Here is an 18,203-nt window from a genome sequence, read left to right on the forward strand (position 1 = left end):
TTCAACCTGCCCTTTCCCAACTCCTACAGCTTTATAGTTTGTTGTATGACTCTATGATTCCATGCATTTTCCCACTTAACCTCAATTTTAAGTTCATGAACCACTTCAACATCCTGTTCTGCATTAATAGTTTCAATTTTAAAACTAATAAAGATTTCATATAAATAACCTCAAAAATCAATTATAGGTCATTTTAATGCACCATAAACATCTATAGCAACAGAAGTACTTTACTTAATATGGGCTGTCAGAATGTTTTCTCTGTAAACAGTGTTTAATCATAGTAGTTGAATTAGGGACAGATCAAGACACATTTCGTTTGTTTCCAAACTCTAGTTTTGAGAAGTTATCTAATGAGTTACCTGGAGTGTGTCAGTGCAGCTTCTTTGGAACAGAGACTGATTGACCCAACTGTGAAACCTACTTGTCAGAGAGGATAATAGGATCCTGAAAAGGATGTCAACCCCAAGGCCAAAAATACCAACAAACCTGGAACCCTGGGAGCTCTCAGAGACTAAGCCACCAACCAAAGACCATACACGAACTGGTCCAAGGCCCCTAGGACATACATAGCAGAGGACTGGCTTGTCTAGCTTCAGTGATAGAGGATGCACCTAATCCTATAGAGAATTGATGCCCCAGGGGCACCCTCTCCGAGGCAAAGAGGGTTAATACTATTCAAAGGGGAACTAGGAGGGGAGCAACATTTGGGATGTGAATAAATAAAATAATTAATCAATAAAAAATATGGCCAGCTCTTTCAAGATGTCAGAAGCACTGGCCTGGCTCATTTCTCAGAGTTCTTGCACTTCAAAGATGAGAGAATATCAAATAATAACTATCTTTCAAAGTCTAGTGGAACTGTAAGTTGACAGGAGAAAACAAATAGACCTGGAAGGTTGTGTATGTGTATGTGTGGTGTGTGTGTGTGGGGGTGGGGTGGGTGCTGTAGTGTGTGTATATATGTGTGTGTGGTGTGGTGTGTGTATATGTGTGTGTGGTGTGTGTCTTATGTGTGTGAACATCTTGTGCATGGGTGTGTATAAATGTGTGTGTGCTTTTGTGTGTGTGTGTATTTATGTGTGCTTTCTTTTCTATCATTGTCCCTATAGTCCTTGCAGAATGTTAAATTGGTGGGGACTATTTTACGACTTTTCTCGTCCTTATGAGCAAATATCTAACACAAGAAAATTCCTTAAAGGGCAAGGACTTTGGCTCGAGTTCCATAGGATAAGTCCAGCATGGTAGCAAGGAAAGAAAGTTGAGGCAGTTCTGACCATGGCATTTTTTTCCAAAATAATGTAATTTTTAATCAGGTCATAGTGGAATAAACCAGAAGTTGATCGCAAGAGAAAGTATAGAAACTGTACAAATAATTAGAAACAGAAAAATTATACTTTGGAATGACCCAGTGGGTCACTGAAGAAATCCGGAAGGAATAGAATTAAAAGAGAAATTTGTAAGAACTTTGGGGAATAACTAAGAACTTACTAAGAGGCAAGTTCATGGGCCTAAGTACATATCCTTTTCTTTTAATTAGGTATTTTCCTCATTTACATTTCCAATGCTATCCAAAAAGTCCCCAATACACTCCCTCCCCCACACTTCCCTACCCACCCACTCCCACACCTTGGCCCTGGCATTCCCCTGTACTGGGGCATATAAAGTTTGCAAGTCCAATGGGCCTCTCTTTCCAGTGATGGCTGACTAGGCCATCTTTTGATACATATGCAGCTAGAGTCAAGAGCTCCGGGGTACTGGTTAGTTCATAATGTTGTTCCACCTACAGGGTTGCAGATCCCTTTAGCTCCTTGGGTACTTTCTCTAGCTCCTCCATTGGGGGCCCTGTGATCCATCCAATAGCTGACTGTGAGCATCCACTTCTGAGCAAAACACCCATGGAAGGAATTACAGAGATAAAGTTTGGAGCTGTGACGAAAGGATGGACCATCTAAAGACTGCCATATCCAGGGATCCATCCCATAATCAGCTTCCAAACGCTGACACCATTGCATACACTAGCAAGATTTTGCTGAAAGGACCCAGACATAGCTGTCTCTTGTGAGACAAGGGCTGAGCCTAGCAAACACAGAAGTGGATGACCATGGCATTTTAAGCATACAGTGTAGCTAGCTCTGGCTTATTGTGTTATAAAACAGAGAGCTTAGGTTGGCAGCCAGCCAGGTTGTAGCCCTCAAATGTCCATTACCTATCTCTGCAGGCCTTGATTTTTAGACTCAACGTTTCCACAATTTCCCAGAAACACCATTAGTTGGGGACAAACATATAAAACAGATTTCATGTTGAAACTATGACATCAACTTAGAATGTACACACTCCTGGGAACTGGATAAAGAACAACAGACGATTTGAAATGGACAATACATGAGTTTTTTAAACATTTTTTTACAGAGTTATAACTTGCAAAACTCAGTGGCATCATATTGTAATTAAAACTGAATTTGAGGAATTCACACACTAAGAGGGAAGTTCTGTGAGACACTGTTCCTGTTTCACCATGCACAGGAAAACACAGACTTTGCTCTCTGTGCACAGAGAGTTACACTGAACAAATACAAGTAACTTGGGGGTCTGTAGCAACTGACTGTACAGAAAGTACGGACAGGGAAAGACTATTGTATGGCACACTAGGCAAACTCTTGGTAAGTGCTATTTTCATACTAAAAACTCCACAGCTGAAGTGGTTTTTTAATATTTATTTTTTGGATTGGAAATATTTCCCATATTAATTTTTCCCATTTTCTCTCTTGTTTGTTTTTACTAGGAAAAAATGACAAGAGGCCACTGGAGTATTTAAAGATATGCTCTACAGATCTCTCTCTCTCTCTCTCTCTCTCTCTCTCTCTCTCTCTCTCTGTGTGTGTGTGTGTGTGTGTGTGTGTGTGTGTGTGTGTGTGTGTGTATCTATTTTCTTCTGCTCAAAGGAACTAAGGAACTAAATTTCTCTTATAAAGTTACAAGTGCAGAAAATTTTCCATAACTTAAATCATGTTATGTGTTTATATCTCAGCTAAGAAGAAAGACATGTAAGAGATGAGAGACGAAAGAGAGAGAGAGAGAGAGAGAGAGAGAGAGAGAGAGAGAGAGAGAGAGAGAGAGAGAGAGAGAGGTTTAGTGTATATGGCCTGATTCCTAAGTGACTGTTTCTGAGCTCACTGTGAAAGGCTGGGGGTGTAATCTTTGGTGTCTTCAAGGAAAATGACTCCCATGGCCTCACAGGCACTGGCCTTATTAGGAGGTATAGCCTTGCTAAAATAGGTGTGCCTTGTTGGACAAAGTGTGTTTCTGGGGGTAGAATTTGAGGTTTCAGGTGCTCAAGGTAGGTCAAATGTGGTTCACTGTCTCTTCCTGCTGTCTGTAGATGCAGATGTAAAACTCTCTGGTACCTTGTCTGCCTATGAGCAACCATCTCCTGTCATGGGAATAATGTACTAAACTTCTGAACTATGAGCAAGCCCCAATGAGATGTTTCCTTATAAGATTTGCTGTGGTCATGGTGTCTTTTCACAGAAATAGAAACTTTTACACAAGGTCTCTTGTCATGAAAATGATAAAACTTGTGATTGGTAAGATCATAGCTAGATCTGCTCAATTATGGTAGCATCATATGCACAAAGCAGAAAGGAAAATCCAGAACAAATGATAAGAGAGATAATAACACAGTATAATAATTTTTCATTGTGGATGCTCACAGTCATCTATAAGATGGAACACAGGGCCCCCAATGGAGAAGCTAGAGAAAGCACCCAAGGAGCTGAAGGTGTCTGCAACCCTATAGGTGGAACAACAATATGAACTAACCAGAACCCCCAGAGCTCATATCTGTAGCTGCATATGTAGCAGAAGATGGCCTAGTCGGACATCACTGAGAAGAGAGGCCCCTTGGTATTACAAACTTTATATGCCCCAATACAGGGGAATGCCAGGGCCAAGAAGTGGGAGTGGCTGGGTAGGGGAGCAGGGTGGAGGGAGGGTATAGGGAACTTTCAGGATAGCATTTGAAATGTAAATAAAGAAAATATCTAATAAAAGTAAATAAATAAAAGAAAGAATTTTACTGAATACTTTTTACTTTTATAAGAAATTGTGATAATTATTTACACATATAAACTATATATGTAGGGAGACAGTGGGGTTTGTCCATTGGTATATATAGGATACAACATATATGAATTTACCGTTGACAATGTGGCAGTTTCTAAACAAATGAGAATTAGATACAAATAAAGCCATATCCTTATCACTAGTTAATTGATTTCTTCACGGGGAAAAATTCTGAAGAAAACTTAGTAACTGAGGCCAAAGTATGTCCAGGGAAAGTAAAGAAGTCAGGATTGTCTGGCTGTGGGAATTAAAAGGTCATGTAGTAGTGCTTAGCAAATCCTTTGCCATCCTGTAAATGGCATTGACTCTTCAAGCATGAGGAAATGTCAATGGAGAATAGTGTTGGGAAAAGCCACCAACAAAATTCTCTACACCGAGAAGCTTGGTAAAAGTTAATGACCCTCTACAAAAAAATGTGCTAAAGAATCAATTTCGACTTCATGATGAGGTTTATGATAGTTCAAAATGAAGACATTATGGGACCTGTAATCCTTTTTCTAACATAAATAATTAATTAAAAAAGCTTTTCACAGTTTGATTTTCCCCTCTTCAAAGATAAGGTTGGAAGAAAGGTCATCTCGCTGATAACCACCCACATTCCAAAGTCTCTCCCATTACAGCTGCCTGGGTCTGATTTATTTAGTCTGTAATATTTAGAGAGTGCCCATTCTCAACAGCATCCCTAGGATAGCTTTGCCAATTACTCGTGCATGGTTAATTGTACTGGCAATAATGTGCATGACATCCACATACAGAAGAGTATCATCAGATAGAGCCATTTCCTATGCTGCGCTGAATCTGAGAATTTATCTAGATAACAGGTTCACTTTATTTCCTTTGAGATGTGAGACAGGGATAAAGGCGAAGCTGATGCCTCTCCCTGGAGATCGATTTTTCTAAGCTGGCAGCTCAACTCAGTCGATGTGATTATCGCTTCAGTCACACAGAGCAAACGACTGCTGGGTAAGAAAGATGTTCTAGTGCTGCCAGAGAACTTCAAATAAATAGGGGACATAATCACATTCTTACCATTTGGGAAATGTTTCCGTCCATTGACTTCAACGGACCAGACAACAAATTATAGAATTGCATCGAATCTTACTAATGATCTCTTAGACATATCTGCCTTGGCCTTTCTAGTATGTAAGGAGGCCCAGAAGAGGAGTATTATATTTTGTTTGTTTGTTTAATGAACCACAAAAGAAAACTGTGCTTAAGGTTACATAAAAATATTTTAATATTAAGTTTTTCTGACTGAATTATTATTTAGTCCTTCCCTACCAGAAGTACTGTAAAACTGGAGACAGGAGACAAAGGACGACTGTATTTTCTTATTCCTTACAGCTCGATCATTCCATAGGCAACTAGTAGATCAGGGAAGGGTCTTAAATACATTTGAAATTACCTCATTTGTAGAGATATTTTCAATGGAATAAAGGAATCATGAAATATGAGACTAGCTAGCATGTGTTATCTAATCAAGTAACACCAGAGAATTCTGGGTATTTTGTTGTTGTGGCTGGTGGTTTGTTTGTTTGATGTCTTTAAGTTCAGACGCATCAGAGAAAAACACGTTCATGTAAGTCAAGAGGATCTTCAAATAGAACTCGCTATGTTCCTTTGAGAGCCACTTTGTCGACAGAACGTTGTTAGCTGAGCAGCCTCCTGGAAGGAGATCAACACAATATGGATTTTTTTTTCAAACTGAAAGCATATGTGTGTTTCATACATGTATAGAAATTTAAGAACACCAAAAGCAGCATAATATTCTTGAATGGTTCTTTTTAATCTTCAGTCAGTTTATTGTCAAAGAAAATACAATGCGACATAATTATGATGTGTTACTCCACAGGAACCTAAATTCATCTACCTTCAGAAGGACACAGGATATCCAGTATGCATCTTGTTACTCTGTAGATGTGATCTGTGATGACAGATCCTTTGGCAAGTGATAATTCACCATGAAGTAGACAATTAAAGGGGAAGAGTATTTAAACTCCTTTTTTTACAAAGTAAATTACCAAAGACCATTCTATCCCAGGAATGCATGCCGCATGTCATTTCTTCTCTTTAGTGGCAATTAGCTATTTTCTCTCTGTAAGTGTTTTGCATAAAATCCCCAGCATCCATGGTTTTCTGTCCTGCTGTCTCAGGGGCTTTGAGAGTGATATTTTAGTCATGGAGGAGTTACATTCAGAACTACTCAAGATAAAGTACTACTGGGTCTAATTTCTTTTGATTTGGAAAAAAAAATATTTTCAGTGTTCATACCACATAATTCTTTCTCTTCTGTTCTAAAGTACATTTTATTTTCATTATTGATGCTTCATGAGTGTAAAGAGCAAAGACTAGGAGTAAGTCAGGGGACCAGAACTCACTCCTTTGCCATTCTATGTGAACTAGGTAAAGTTATTGTTCACGTTTTCTGTAGCCTGTTTGTAAGGCTAGTTAGATGCACAAAATCTGATTACTAAGATGATTTTAAATTCTAAGTTTATGATGCCATAATTACTAACACCTCAACTGTTGCTATTTAAAAACCCTGAACTATACTACACATTTCAGAAATCAAGAAAATTATAGTTCATTTGTTTTCAAACAGTGTGACATAATGGGATCCTTCAAACACACCCAGGGAATTGTAACATGATTTCTTACCTGGAAGCAAAACCTCAGCAACAGTTACAAACTGACTCTTGGGGTCTTAAGCTTGGCATTTAGGTATTTTATAGCTATAAAAAATGGATTAATTTCAATGGGAGTCCATAGTACAAATGGGAGAGATGGGACTAACACGTGGGTTTTGAAGTAACCATGGCAATCAGGTAGAAAGAGTAATTTTGTGTGAATTTATAACATTTATCATGTGCTTTAGACACATCTCATTTAACTGAAAGTCTTTTATCTAATGAGAGTATAACATAAAATTTATTCTAAAGAATGGATTAGCATTTCTGAATTATCTCATATCAGAATATGATAAAATTAAATATACATAGCAAGACCATGCACATTATTTTCCTGAAGAAATTGATAATTATAACCAGTCTTGCACAATTCTATGTTTTTTTGGATTTTGGTGATTATTATATGAAATACCATTGACTAAGAAACTCAAACAATAGAAATTTATTTTCTTATAATTTTGAAAGCCAGACTAACCAAGGAGACATGAGGTTGATTTCTTCCCAGAGTTGTGGGAATCTGGTCTGTGTAGACCTTGGCATGTCTTCATAGTGTCTGTTCTTTCTGTATTTTTATGTATAAAATTTTAAGGATATTAAACATCAGATTAAGGTCTCCTCTCATTATTCCATTCAACCTTGCTTTAAATATATTCAAAAACAGTTGCTTTTTGAATCTCTTAAAGTAGAATGTCAACATCTGAAATTTTAGAGAAATGCAAACGAGGCTGTCACTGTGCCCATCATGTATAAAGTTCTGATCAAGGAACTTTGCATAAGTAGACTTTTTAACATTTAGAGTGTCGAGAGTACTCTCCACACTGAAGGATCTCGGGATTGCCACAGGATCAAGGGTGAGTGGAATGCAGCATCAGCTCCAGATAATCACGTTAGGGATTGTGCCAGCAAGAAGGAGGAACAGGGAAGGAGGAACCCCACCTGACCAGAGGCTGGGATCCGTTCAGGTCTAGGCCAGCACCACCATCTTCTTCTTGAACTTGGTCCAGGACATCTAGGGCCCCAGATGACTGTCTATCCTGCAGGACTCCTAGCATACCCAGGACCTTGTGATCAACTGAGAGCACATGAGCTACAGAAGCAGCAGAGCTTCTTGGACAGTGTCCCCTTGGGCCTTCATCCTCAGCCAGGAGGCAGAGCTGAGACACAGACCTCTGGGCACCTTCCTTGCCAGAGCAGAGTTGGCCTACAGGGAGGGCTCTGACCCCAGGACTCAGGAGGTGAATCAGAGCTCCACACTTCTGGACACCTGCCCTGCAAGAAGAGAGCTTGACGGTAGAGAGTGCTCTGACCACTGGAACTCAGGTGAGAGTTGGATTCCCAGGAGTGCTGACAGAGGCTAACAGAATCGCAGGAGGATCAAGTTCCAGTCAGAGACAGCTTGAAATTTAACACCAAAGATTACCAGATGGCGAAAGGCAAACATAAGAACCTTACTAACAGAAACCAAGAACACTGAGCATCATCAGAACACAGTACACCCACCACAGCAAGACCTGGGTATCCCAAAATACCAGAAAAGCAAGACGCAGATTTAAAATCATATTTCATGATGGTGGTAGAAGATTTTAAGAAGAGCACTAAAAACTCACTTAAAGAAATAGAGGAAAACACTGTTACACAGGTAGAAGTCCTTAAAGAGGAAACACAAAAATCCCTTAAAGAATTACAGGAAAACATAAGCAAACAAGGGGTTGAATTGAACAAAACCATCCAAGATCTAAAAATGGAAGTAGAAACAATGAAGAAAACCCAAAGGGAGACAATTCTGGAGATAGAAACACTAGGAAAGAAATCAGGAACCATATATGTGAGCATCAGCAACAGAATACAAGAGATGGAAGAGAGAATCCCAGGTGCAGAAGATTCCATAGGGAACATGGACACAACAATCAAAGAAAATACAAAGTCCAAAAAGATCCTAACTCAAAACATCCACGAAATCCAAGACACAATGAGAAGACCAAACTTAAGGATAATAGAAGTAGATGAGAATGAAAAATTTCACCTTAAAGGGCCAGCAAATATCTTCAACAAAATTATAGAAGAAAACTTCCCATACCTAAAGAAAGAGATGCCCATGAACACACAAGAAGCCTACAGAACAACAAATAGACTGGACCAGAAAAGAAATTCCTCTGGACACATAATAATCAGAACAACAAATGCACTAAATAAATACAGAACATTAAAAGTAAGGGGAAAAGGTCAAGTAACATATAAAGGCAGACCTATTAGAATTACTCTGGACTTCTCACCAGGGACTATGAAAGCCAGAAGATCCTGGACAGATGTTATACAGACACTAAGAGAACACAAATGTCAGCCCAGGCTACTATACCCAGCAAAACTCTCAATTACCATAGATGGAGAAACCAAAGTATTCCATGACAAAACCAAATTCACACAATATCTTTCCATGAATCCAGCCCTGCAAAGGATAATAAAGGGAAAACATTTTTTAAAAATTTTTTATTAGGTATTTTCTTCATTTACATTTCCAATGCTATCCCAAAAGTCCCCCATACCCTCCCCCTCTCCCCTAACCACCCACTCCCACTTCTTGGCTCTGGCATTCCCCTGTACTGAGGCATATAAAATTTGCAAGACCAAGGGGCCTCTCTTTCCAATGAAGGCCAACTAGGCCATCTTCTGCTACATATGCAGCTAGAGACAGGAGCTTGGGGGCAGGGGGGTACTGGTTAGTTCAATACAAAAAATGGAAACTACACCTTGGAAAACACAAGATAGTAATCCTTCAACAAAACTAAAAGAAGACAGCCACAAGAACAGAATCCCAACTTTAACAACAAAAATGACAGGAAGCAAAAATTACTTTTTTTTTTTAGTTCTCTTAACATCAATGGACTCAATTATCCAATAAAAAGACATAGACCAATAGACTGGCTACAGCAACAGGACCCAACATTTTGCTGCTTACAGGAAACCCACCTCAGGGAAAAAGAGAGACACTACCTCAGAGTAAAAGGCTGGAAAACAAATTTCCAAGCAAATGGTCTGAAGAAAAAAGCTGGAGTACCATTCTAATATCGAATAAAATTGACTTCCAACCCCAAGTTATCAAAAAATACAAGGAGCGGCATTTCATACTCATCAAAGGTAACATCTACCAAGATGAACTCTCAATTCTAAATATCTATGCTGCAAATGGAAGGGCAGCCACATTTATTAAAGAAACTTTAGTAAAGCTCAAAGCACACATTGTACCTCACACAATAATAGTGGGAGACTTCAACACCCCACTCTCACCAATGGACAGATCCTGGAAATAGAAACTAAACAGAGACACATGGACACTATCAGAAGTTATGAAACAAATGGATTTAACAGATATCTACAGAACATTTTATCCTAAAACAAAAGGATAGACCTTCTTCTCAGCACCTCATGGTACCTCCTCCAAAACTGACCATATAATCGGTCACAAAACAGGCCTTAACAGATACAAAAATATTGAAATTATCCCATGCATCCTATCAGATCACCATGGACTAAGGCTGATCTTCCAAAACAGCATAAATAATAGAAAGCCAACATTCACATAGAAAATGAACAAAACTCTACTCAATGATACTTGGTCAAGGAAGAAATAAAGAAATTAAAGACTTTTTAGAGTTTAATGAAAATGAAGCCACAACATCCCCAAACTTATAGGACACAATGAAAGCAGTCCTAAGGGGAAAACTCATAGCACTGAGTACCTCCAAAAAACAAACTAAAAAGAGCATACACTAGCAGTCTGACAACACACCTAGAAGCTCTAGAACGAAAGGAAGCATATTCATCCAAGAGGAGTGGACGGCAGGAAATAAAAAAAATGTATGGCTGAAATCAATGAAGTGAAAACAAAAAGAACTACTCAAAGAATCAACCAAACCAGGAGCTGGTTCTTTGAGAAAATCAACAAGATAGATAAACCCTTAGCCAGACTCATTAGAGGGCACAGTATCCTAATTAACAAAATCAGAAATGAAAAAGGAGACATAAAAACAGATCCTGAGGAAATCCAAAACATCATCAGATCCTACTACAAAAGGCTATACTCAATAAAATTGAAAACCTGGATGAAATGGACAATTTACTAGACAGGTACCAAAGTTAAATCTGGATCAGACTAAAGATCTTAACAGTCCCATTTCCCCTAAGGAAATAGAAGATGTAATTAATAGTCTCCCAGCCAAAAAAGCCCAGGACCAGATGGGTTTAGTGCAGAGTTCTATCAGACCTTCAAAGAAGACCTAATTTCAATCCTCCTCAAACTATTCCACAAAAAGAAACAGAAGGTACTCTACCCAATTCATTCAAACAAATCAGTGGCCTTTCTCAACACAAAGGATAAACAGGATGAGAAAGGAATTAGGGAAACAACACCCTTCACAATATTCACAAATAATATAAAAGACCTTGGTGTGATTCTAACTAAGGAAGTGAAAGATCTGTATGACAAGAACTTCAAGTCTCTGAAGAAAGAAATTGAAGAAGATCTCAGAAGATGGAAAGATCTCCCATGCTCATGGATTGATGGGATTAATATAGTAAAAATGGTTATCCTGTCAAAAGCAATCTACAGATTCAATGCAATCCCCATCAAAATTCCAACTCAATTCTTCAATGAATTAGAAAGGGCAATTTGTAAATTCATCTGGAAAAATAAAAAACCTCGGATAGCAAAAACTCTTCTCAAGGATAAAAGAACCTCTGGTGGAATCACCATGCCTGACTTCAAGCTATACTACAGAGCAATTGTGATAAAAACCTGCATGGTACTTGTACAGCAACAGACAGGGAGATCAATGGAATAGAATTGAAGACTCAGAAATGAACCCACACACCTATGGTTACTTGATCTTTGACAAGGGAGCTAAAACCATCCAGTGGAAAAAAGACAGCATTTACAACAAATGGTGCTGGCACAACTGGCAGTTATCATGTAGAAGAATGTGAATTGATCCATTCTTATTTCCTTGTACATAGCTCAAGTCTAAGTGTATCAAAGAACTCCACATAAAAATAGAAACTCTGAAATTTATAGAGGACAAAGTGGGGAAAAGCCTCGAGGATATGGGCACAGGGAAAAAAAAATTCCTAAACAGTAGAGCAATGGCTTGTTCTGTAAGATCAAGAATTGACAAATGGGACCTCATGAAATTGCAAAGCTTCTTTAGGGCAAAAGATACTGTCAATACGACAAAAAGGCCACCAACAGATTGGGAAAGAATTTTTACCAATCCTAAATCTGATAGGGGACTAATATCCAATATATACAAAGAGCTCAAGACGTTGACCTCCAGAATTCAAATAACCCCATTAAAAATGGGGTACAGAGCTAAGCAAGGAATTCTCATCTGAGGAATTCTGAAGGGCTGAGAAGTACTTTAAAAAAATGTTCAACATAATTAATCATCAGGGAAATGCAAATTAAAATAACCCTGAGATTCCACCTCACACCAGTCAGAATGGCTAGGATCAAAAATTCAGGTGACAGTGGATGCTGGTGAGGATGTGGAAAAAGAGGAACACTCCTCCGTTACTGGTGGGATTGTAAGCTTGTACAACCTCTCTGGAAATCAATCTGGTGGTTCCTCAGCAAACTGGACATAGTACTACTAGAAGATCCAGCAATTCCTCTCCTTGGCACCCAGAAGATGTTCCAACTGGTAATATGGACACATGTTCCACTATGTTCATAGCAGCCCTATTTATAATAGCCAAAAGCTGGAACGAACCCAGATTTCTTTCAACAGAGCAATGGATACAGAAAACGTGGTACATTTACACAATGGTGTACTACTCAGCTATTAAAAACAATGAAATTCTTAGGCACATGGATGTATCTGGAGAGTATCATCCTAAGTGAGGTAACCCAATCAGAAAAGAAGTCACTTGATATGCACTCACTGGTAACCTAGAATTTCCAAGATACAATTTTCAAAACACAAGAAAATCAAGAAGAAGGAAGACCAACGTGTGGATACTTCATTCCTCCCTAGAATAGGGAATAAAATACCCATGGAAGGAGTTGCAGAGAAAGTTTGGAGCTAAGACGAAAGGATGGACCATCCAGAGACTGCCCCACATTATTATAGGGGTTCATTCCATAATCAGTCACCAAACACAGACACTATTGCATATGCCAGCAAGATTTTGCTGAAAGACCCTGATATAGCTGTCTCATGTGAGGCTATGCCAGTCCCTGGCAAACACAGAAGTGGATGCTCACAGTCAGCTATTGGATGGAACACAGGGCCCCCAATAGAAGAGCTAGAGAAAGTACCCAAGGAGCTGAAGGGATCTGCAACCCTATAGGTGGAGCAACAATATGAACTAATCCATACCCCTAGAGCTTGTTTCTCTAGCTGCATATGTAGCAGAAGATGGCCTAGTCAGTCATCATTGGGAAGAGAGGCCCCTTGGTCTTGCAAACTTTATATGCACCAGTACAGGGGAATGCCAGGGCCAAGAAGTGGGAGCGAGTGGGTAGGAGAGCAGGGTGGGGGGAGGATAGCATTTGAAATGTAAACAAAGAAAATATCGAATAAAATATTAAAAAAAAAAAACATTTACAGTGTCACAGTAGAATCCTCAACCGGAAAGTGGCAAAGCTGTGAATATCAAGGGCCACTCTTCGTGCCATGACAGAACCGTATTACTGAAACTTTACTGTTATAGGAATATTTACATTTTAAGAATATAGAAAACATTTCCCCTTTCCTTCTTTTGAATGTATAATGGGCTAGAAGTATAATTAAAATTGAAAACACTTGAGTAGGCTTTTGGGAAACATTCTTAGACCCTTTAAAAACTGAAAAAAACCTCAGACATTTTTAAAAGATATTTCAACAGAATGAAAAAGCATGAACTCAAGGGAGATTTGCTAGAATTACAAGATATGGGCATATGCATAAAACATCCCTGCCAGGAGCCACCTGCAGTCAGCTGATGACTATCCAATGCTATGAATGTTAAACATATTGTGTTTTGTCTCAGTAGGTCAATTTATATCTTAGACTGAGTCTAATTGGATGTGTTTGATGGCTATGAGAATGTGTATATGTTGTGCCTTCACATAAGGTTGCTGCAGGTTTCAGTTTCTGAGTTTTGAAATGGACCATCTAGAGACTGCCATACCCAGGGATCCATCTCATAATCAGCCTCCAAACGCTGACACCATTGCATACACCAATAAAATTTTGCTGAAAGGACCCTGATATAGCTGTCTCTTGTGAGGTATGCTGGGGCCTGGCAAACACAGAAGCGGATGCTCACAGTCAGCTATTGGATGGAACACAGGGCCCCCAATGGAAGAGCTAGAGAAAGTAAGTACCCAAGGAGCTAAAGGGGGTCTGCAACCCTATAGGTGGAACAATAATATGAACTAACCAGTAACCCCTGAGCTCGTGTCTCTAGCTGCATATGTATCAGAAGTTGGTCTAGTCAGCCATCATTGGGAGGGAAGCCCCTTGATCTAGCAAACTTTATATGCCTCAGTACACGGGGGAACACCAGGGCCAAGAAGTGGGAGTGGATGGGTAGGGGAGTGGGGGAGGAGGGTATGGGGGACTTCTGGGATAACATTTGAAATGTAAATGAAGAAAATACCTAGTTAAAAAAATAAATTTAAAAAAAAGAACGTCTTCTCTGCTGCTCAGAGCAAAGCACTTGAACACACATACCTTGGGCAGAGGACAGATGGGAGCTGGCTTTCATGACTATATTATTCATATATGACTAATGGATTTTCTATATAGAACATGTTACTATCTTTTGAGTTGTTTAAAACCAATGCATAATAGTGAGTAGTCTCTACTATTCTAAGTACAAATCAGGCATGACCCTGCTTAGCATCAGAGACCAGAGATCAGGGTGGTGTGGCCATAGATCACAGTGACTATTTTCATATGTATAGCTAAATACATGCTGAAACAGATTAAGGGATAAATGAGTCCCTTTGGCTCATGATTTGTGCCGCAGACAGACCTCACTTGGGTCCTCGATCCACAGGCGAAACTCGGGTTCCAATGGCTACAGGCGAGCAAGGAATTGGTGAGGATGACAAACAAATATGGACACAAGGGAGTGTGTGGTATCTGAATGTATTTTTGTCAAAGTGAGCATCAGTCTTTTATATTACAGGAAACAAAGATATTAAGTGATACATTAAGGCCATTCAAGGCACATTGACGTTATCTGATGCAAAATTACTTTTACAACAAAACAGAGAAATGCATACTTAAAAGCTAACAGGAGTCAGCTGGGATAAAATCAATGTTAACAACTGGGATCAAAAGCAGCTCCACCTAAGGTCCACTTAATCTTAGAAGCCAGGGGCAGGGGCTTTGTGTCCTTGACATAGTTCCTATTCTAGTCTATGGTATAGTCCACCTTCCCTGTAGGTCATTGTAAATTCCTGTGTATGGGTGTAACTCTGCTATCTATAGCTCTACGTATCTACTCTATTTCCTCCCTAGAGCACAACTTTCTTTCTTCCTAGATAATTGTAAGTTCCTGTATAGGGCAATGACTCAGCTATCCAAGCACAGGGTCGGCCCAAGGACTGCCTAGCACTGCTGAAGAATCTAACTTAGCCATATGTCAAAATCAATCCTTAGAGGTACTTATAATAAAACAGTATTGAGGGAAAGCACACAGATCCATTTACCAACTAAAGCAAAGACAGATTTGGAGCATTCGTTATTACAGGATGCCACGGTTCCAGGAGACTAAGTTTCTGTGAACTTTTCACCTTGAGACTGTGTCCAGGCTTTTGGGCCTGTCACGTGGGTCACTACTGGAATGGATGTGGCAGATTTGGAAAGGACATAGTCTGTCATAGTGGAGAAGGTACATTGATGGGTGTGATGAGAATGGCTCACTGCTCTGACAGGAGAAACAGACAGCATAGCTTGCTTACATAGCAGTAGACTAGGAAGCGGAGACATTTGCTGGGTCCAGGCTGTACTATAACCTAAAACACGGAACTCATATCCTTATGCTTTGTGGACAATTCGTACGTTAGAAGGTTCTATAACCTCTTACAACAACATCACCATACAAGAACCAACTGTTTAAACATGTGAGGTCATGGAGTGTTTTAACTCCAAACCATAACATAGGGATTGACTGTACTCTGAAAGGCTGTCATGTCTGTAGTATGCTTTACTTCTGACCATCTATGGGGAACCTGTGTGATTGTATATACCTCCTTCACCAGGATAAGGATGTTCACTTCTATCCACTTCATGGAGTAGGTGTTGACCCTTTTCAGGTCTCTTTGTGTCTTTGACTGTGACTATGGGCTGTTCTCCCAATCAGTTCAACAATAGGAAATGAATTCATTTAACAGGTTTGAAAAGTCTCATATTCTAAGAAATGAACTATTGTTTGAATTCGTGATTGTTAATATTTTGTTAAGAAAGTTGTGTCTCTATTGACGTGTAGCTTTCTTCTCCCGGAATTTTTTTTATAACACCTCTAGGTTTAGAGAACTCGAGTCTTAAATTGAATTGCAATTATTTCGGGATGGAGTTGTAGTTAAATAGCATTTCTTCTTTTACTTTTCAGTAGAATTCTCTGATACTATCTAGGCACAATGTTCTGGGTTTCTGTAGGTTTTGACTTATTGATTCGATTTCTCTAGGAGTCATGTGACTGGTTATGTGTCTATGTCTCTTCAATTTAGCCTGTTAGGTGGTTTTCTTTCTAGGAATTGGTTCCTGTTACTGAAATTATCCAACTCATCACCAATATAAGCTGCTCAGATTATCACTTAGTTCTCTTTTAGTGTTTAGAGCATCAGTATCACAACATAGCACTGTTAATATCTTCTGTTTTCTTTACTCATCCACTGATGGCTGATTCATGTCTTTATCCTTGTGCATAGTGATGTAACATAGGTGAGTACAGCTGTCTCTTTCATATGTGATTTCATTTGATTTATGATACTTAGGTAACCATCCCATAAGAATTACATGCTTGTTTATTTGGAGAAGCTCCATACTGTTCTCCAGAATGGCTGTTAATTCACATTATCAGCAGTGAGCACATTCTTCCACATCCTCAGCATTTGCTGCTATGACTGTCTATCATTGTAGTGCTAGCCACTCTACCTGTGGTGAGAATCTAGCCCATCATTAGTTTGACTCATGTGTCCCCAGTGCTTGCTGTGTCTTTTCTATTCAATGTAAAGTCAACAGATTAACAAGCCCTTTGAGAAAATCCTTCATTTCAGTCACTGTGTTTATTTCTACCATCTCGTGATTTGTCAGAGTTTCTGTCTCTGCTCACTCCAGCCTTGTGCTGTTTCCTGTCGTTGTCATATGTAGTTTTCCTGTCAATTTTCTTACCATATTAATGATATCTGTTTTCAAACTGCCTGCCTTATAATTCTAACAAGGGTGGTTTCTGTGACTTTGATACTTTTGTTGCCCTTGCTAGTTTTAATTGAAAAAAAAAAAAAGGAATATTTAATCAATGAATGAAATTGAGGTGAATATTATATGAGACTCACACTGAGGAGGCAGGCAAGGAAAATGGTCCCTTGGTGTGAGGAGTTATGTTAGCAGCTGATCTGACTCTACTGGCTAATATAGCTTCAGGTACCAGGAGGTTCAGTTTGCCTGTGTTCCTCTTTGATTTCTCTTTATTCTAGTCTTTCAATCATCATTTGTCATAGGGAGCCTGTGTCTATAGTTCTTTCTCTAATATATCCTGATTATTCAGGAATCCAAAGGTTGAGAGAGGAAGCAGAGAGTAGGAAAATAGGGATGCCCATTAATATTGTAATTGCGTCTTAGCATTGGAGCAGGTCTATGTTGTAGGTTTTAGCCCTGCTGTCCTGCTGTCATGTGTTTGTTTTTTTTTTTTTTCTTGGCTCTGTCCCCTCAGCAATGGAGAGTGACCCTGTATTTCTTTAATTGGACCAGTTTTTGTTCTACTCAGAAAGGCAGGCTTTTCTCAACTGGAGGGCTTATGAGCAAATGTCAAAAGAGTTTCAATGGTTTTATTGTTGTTTGGTTGGTTTTTATCTTATTTTTCCTCTTCCACTGTCAGGGTCAGGAGAGTTTATTAGGGAATTCTCATCATAAAACCTGGGATTGGGGCCGGTGTTAGTAATAAAGCCACGAAAAATGTCAGAAGACCCATAAAAATTCTCTTTTGGAAGGTTTCTACTCTCTCACCTGCCCTCACTAAGGCCAACCTTGCATGTACGCATTCCCTGCCATTTACAACTCTCTTGGATTCTGCATCAGGCCAGGATGATTGCTATGGTATGTGTCTGCCAACCCCTGCTTTTTCTGATTTAGGAGTATGGATAGACCTAGCTTTTCTTGTAGTCTTAACACAAATCATTGATTT

The sequence above is a fragment of the Mus caroli genome, unplaced genomic scaffold, assembly GCF_978045245.1.
Source record: "Mus caroli unplaced genomic scaffold, Mus_caroli_1 scaffold_9, whole genome shotgun sequence".
Taxonomy (NCBI): domain Eukaryota; kingdom Metazoa; phylum Chordata; class Mammalia; order Rodentia; family Muridae; genus Mus; species Mus caroli.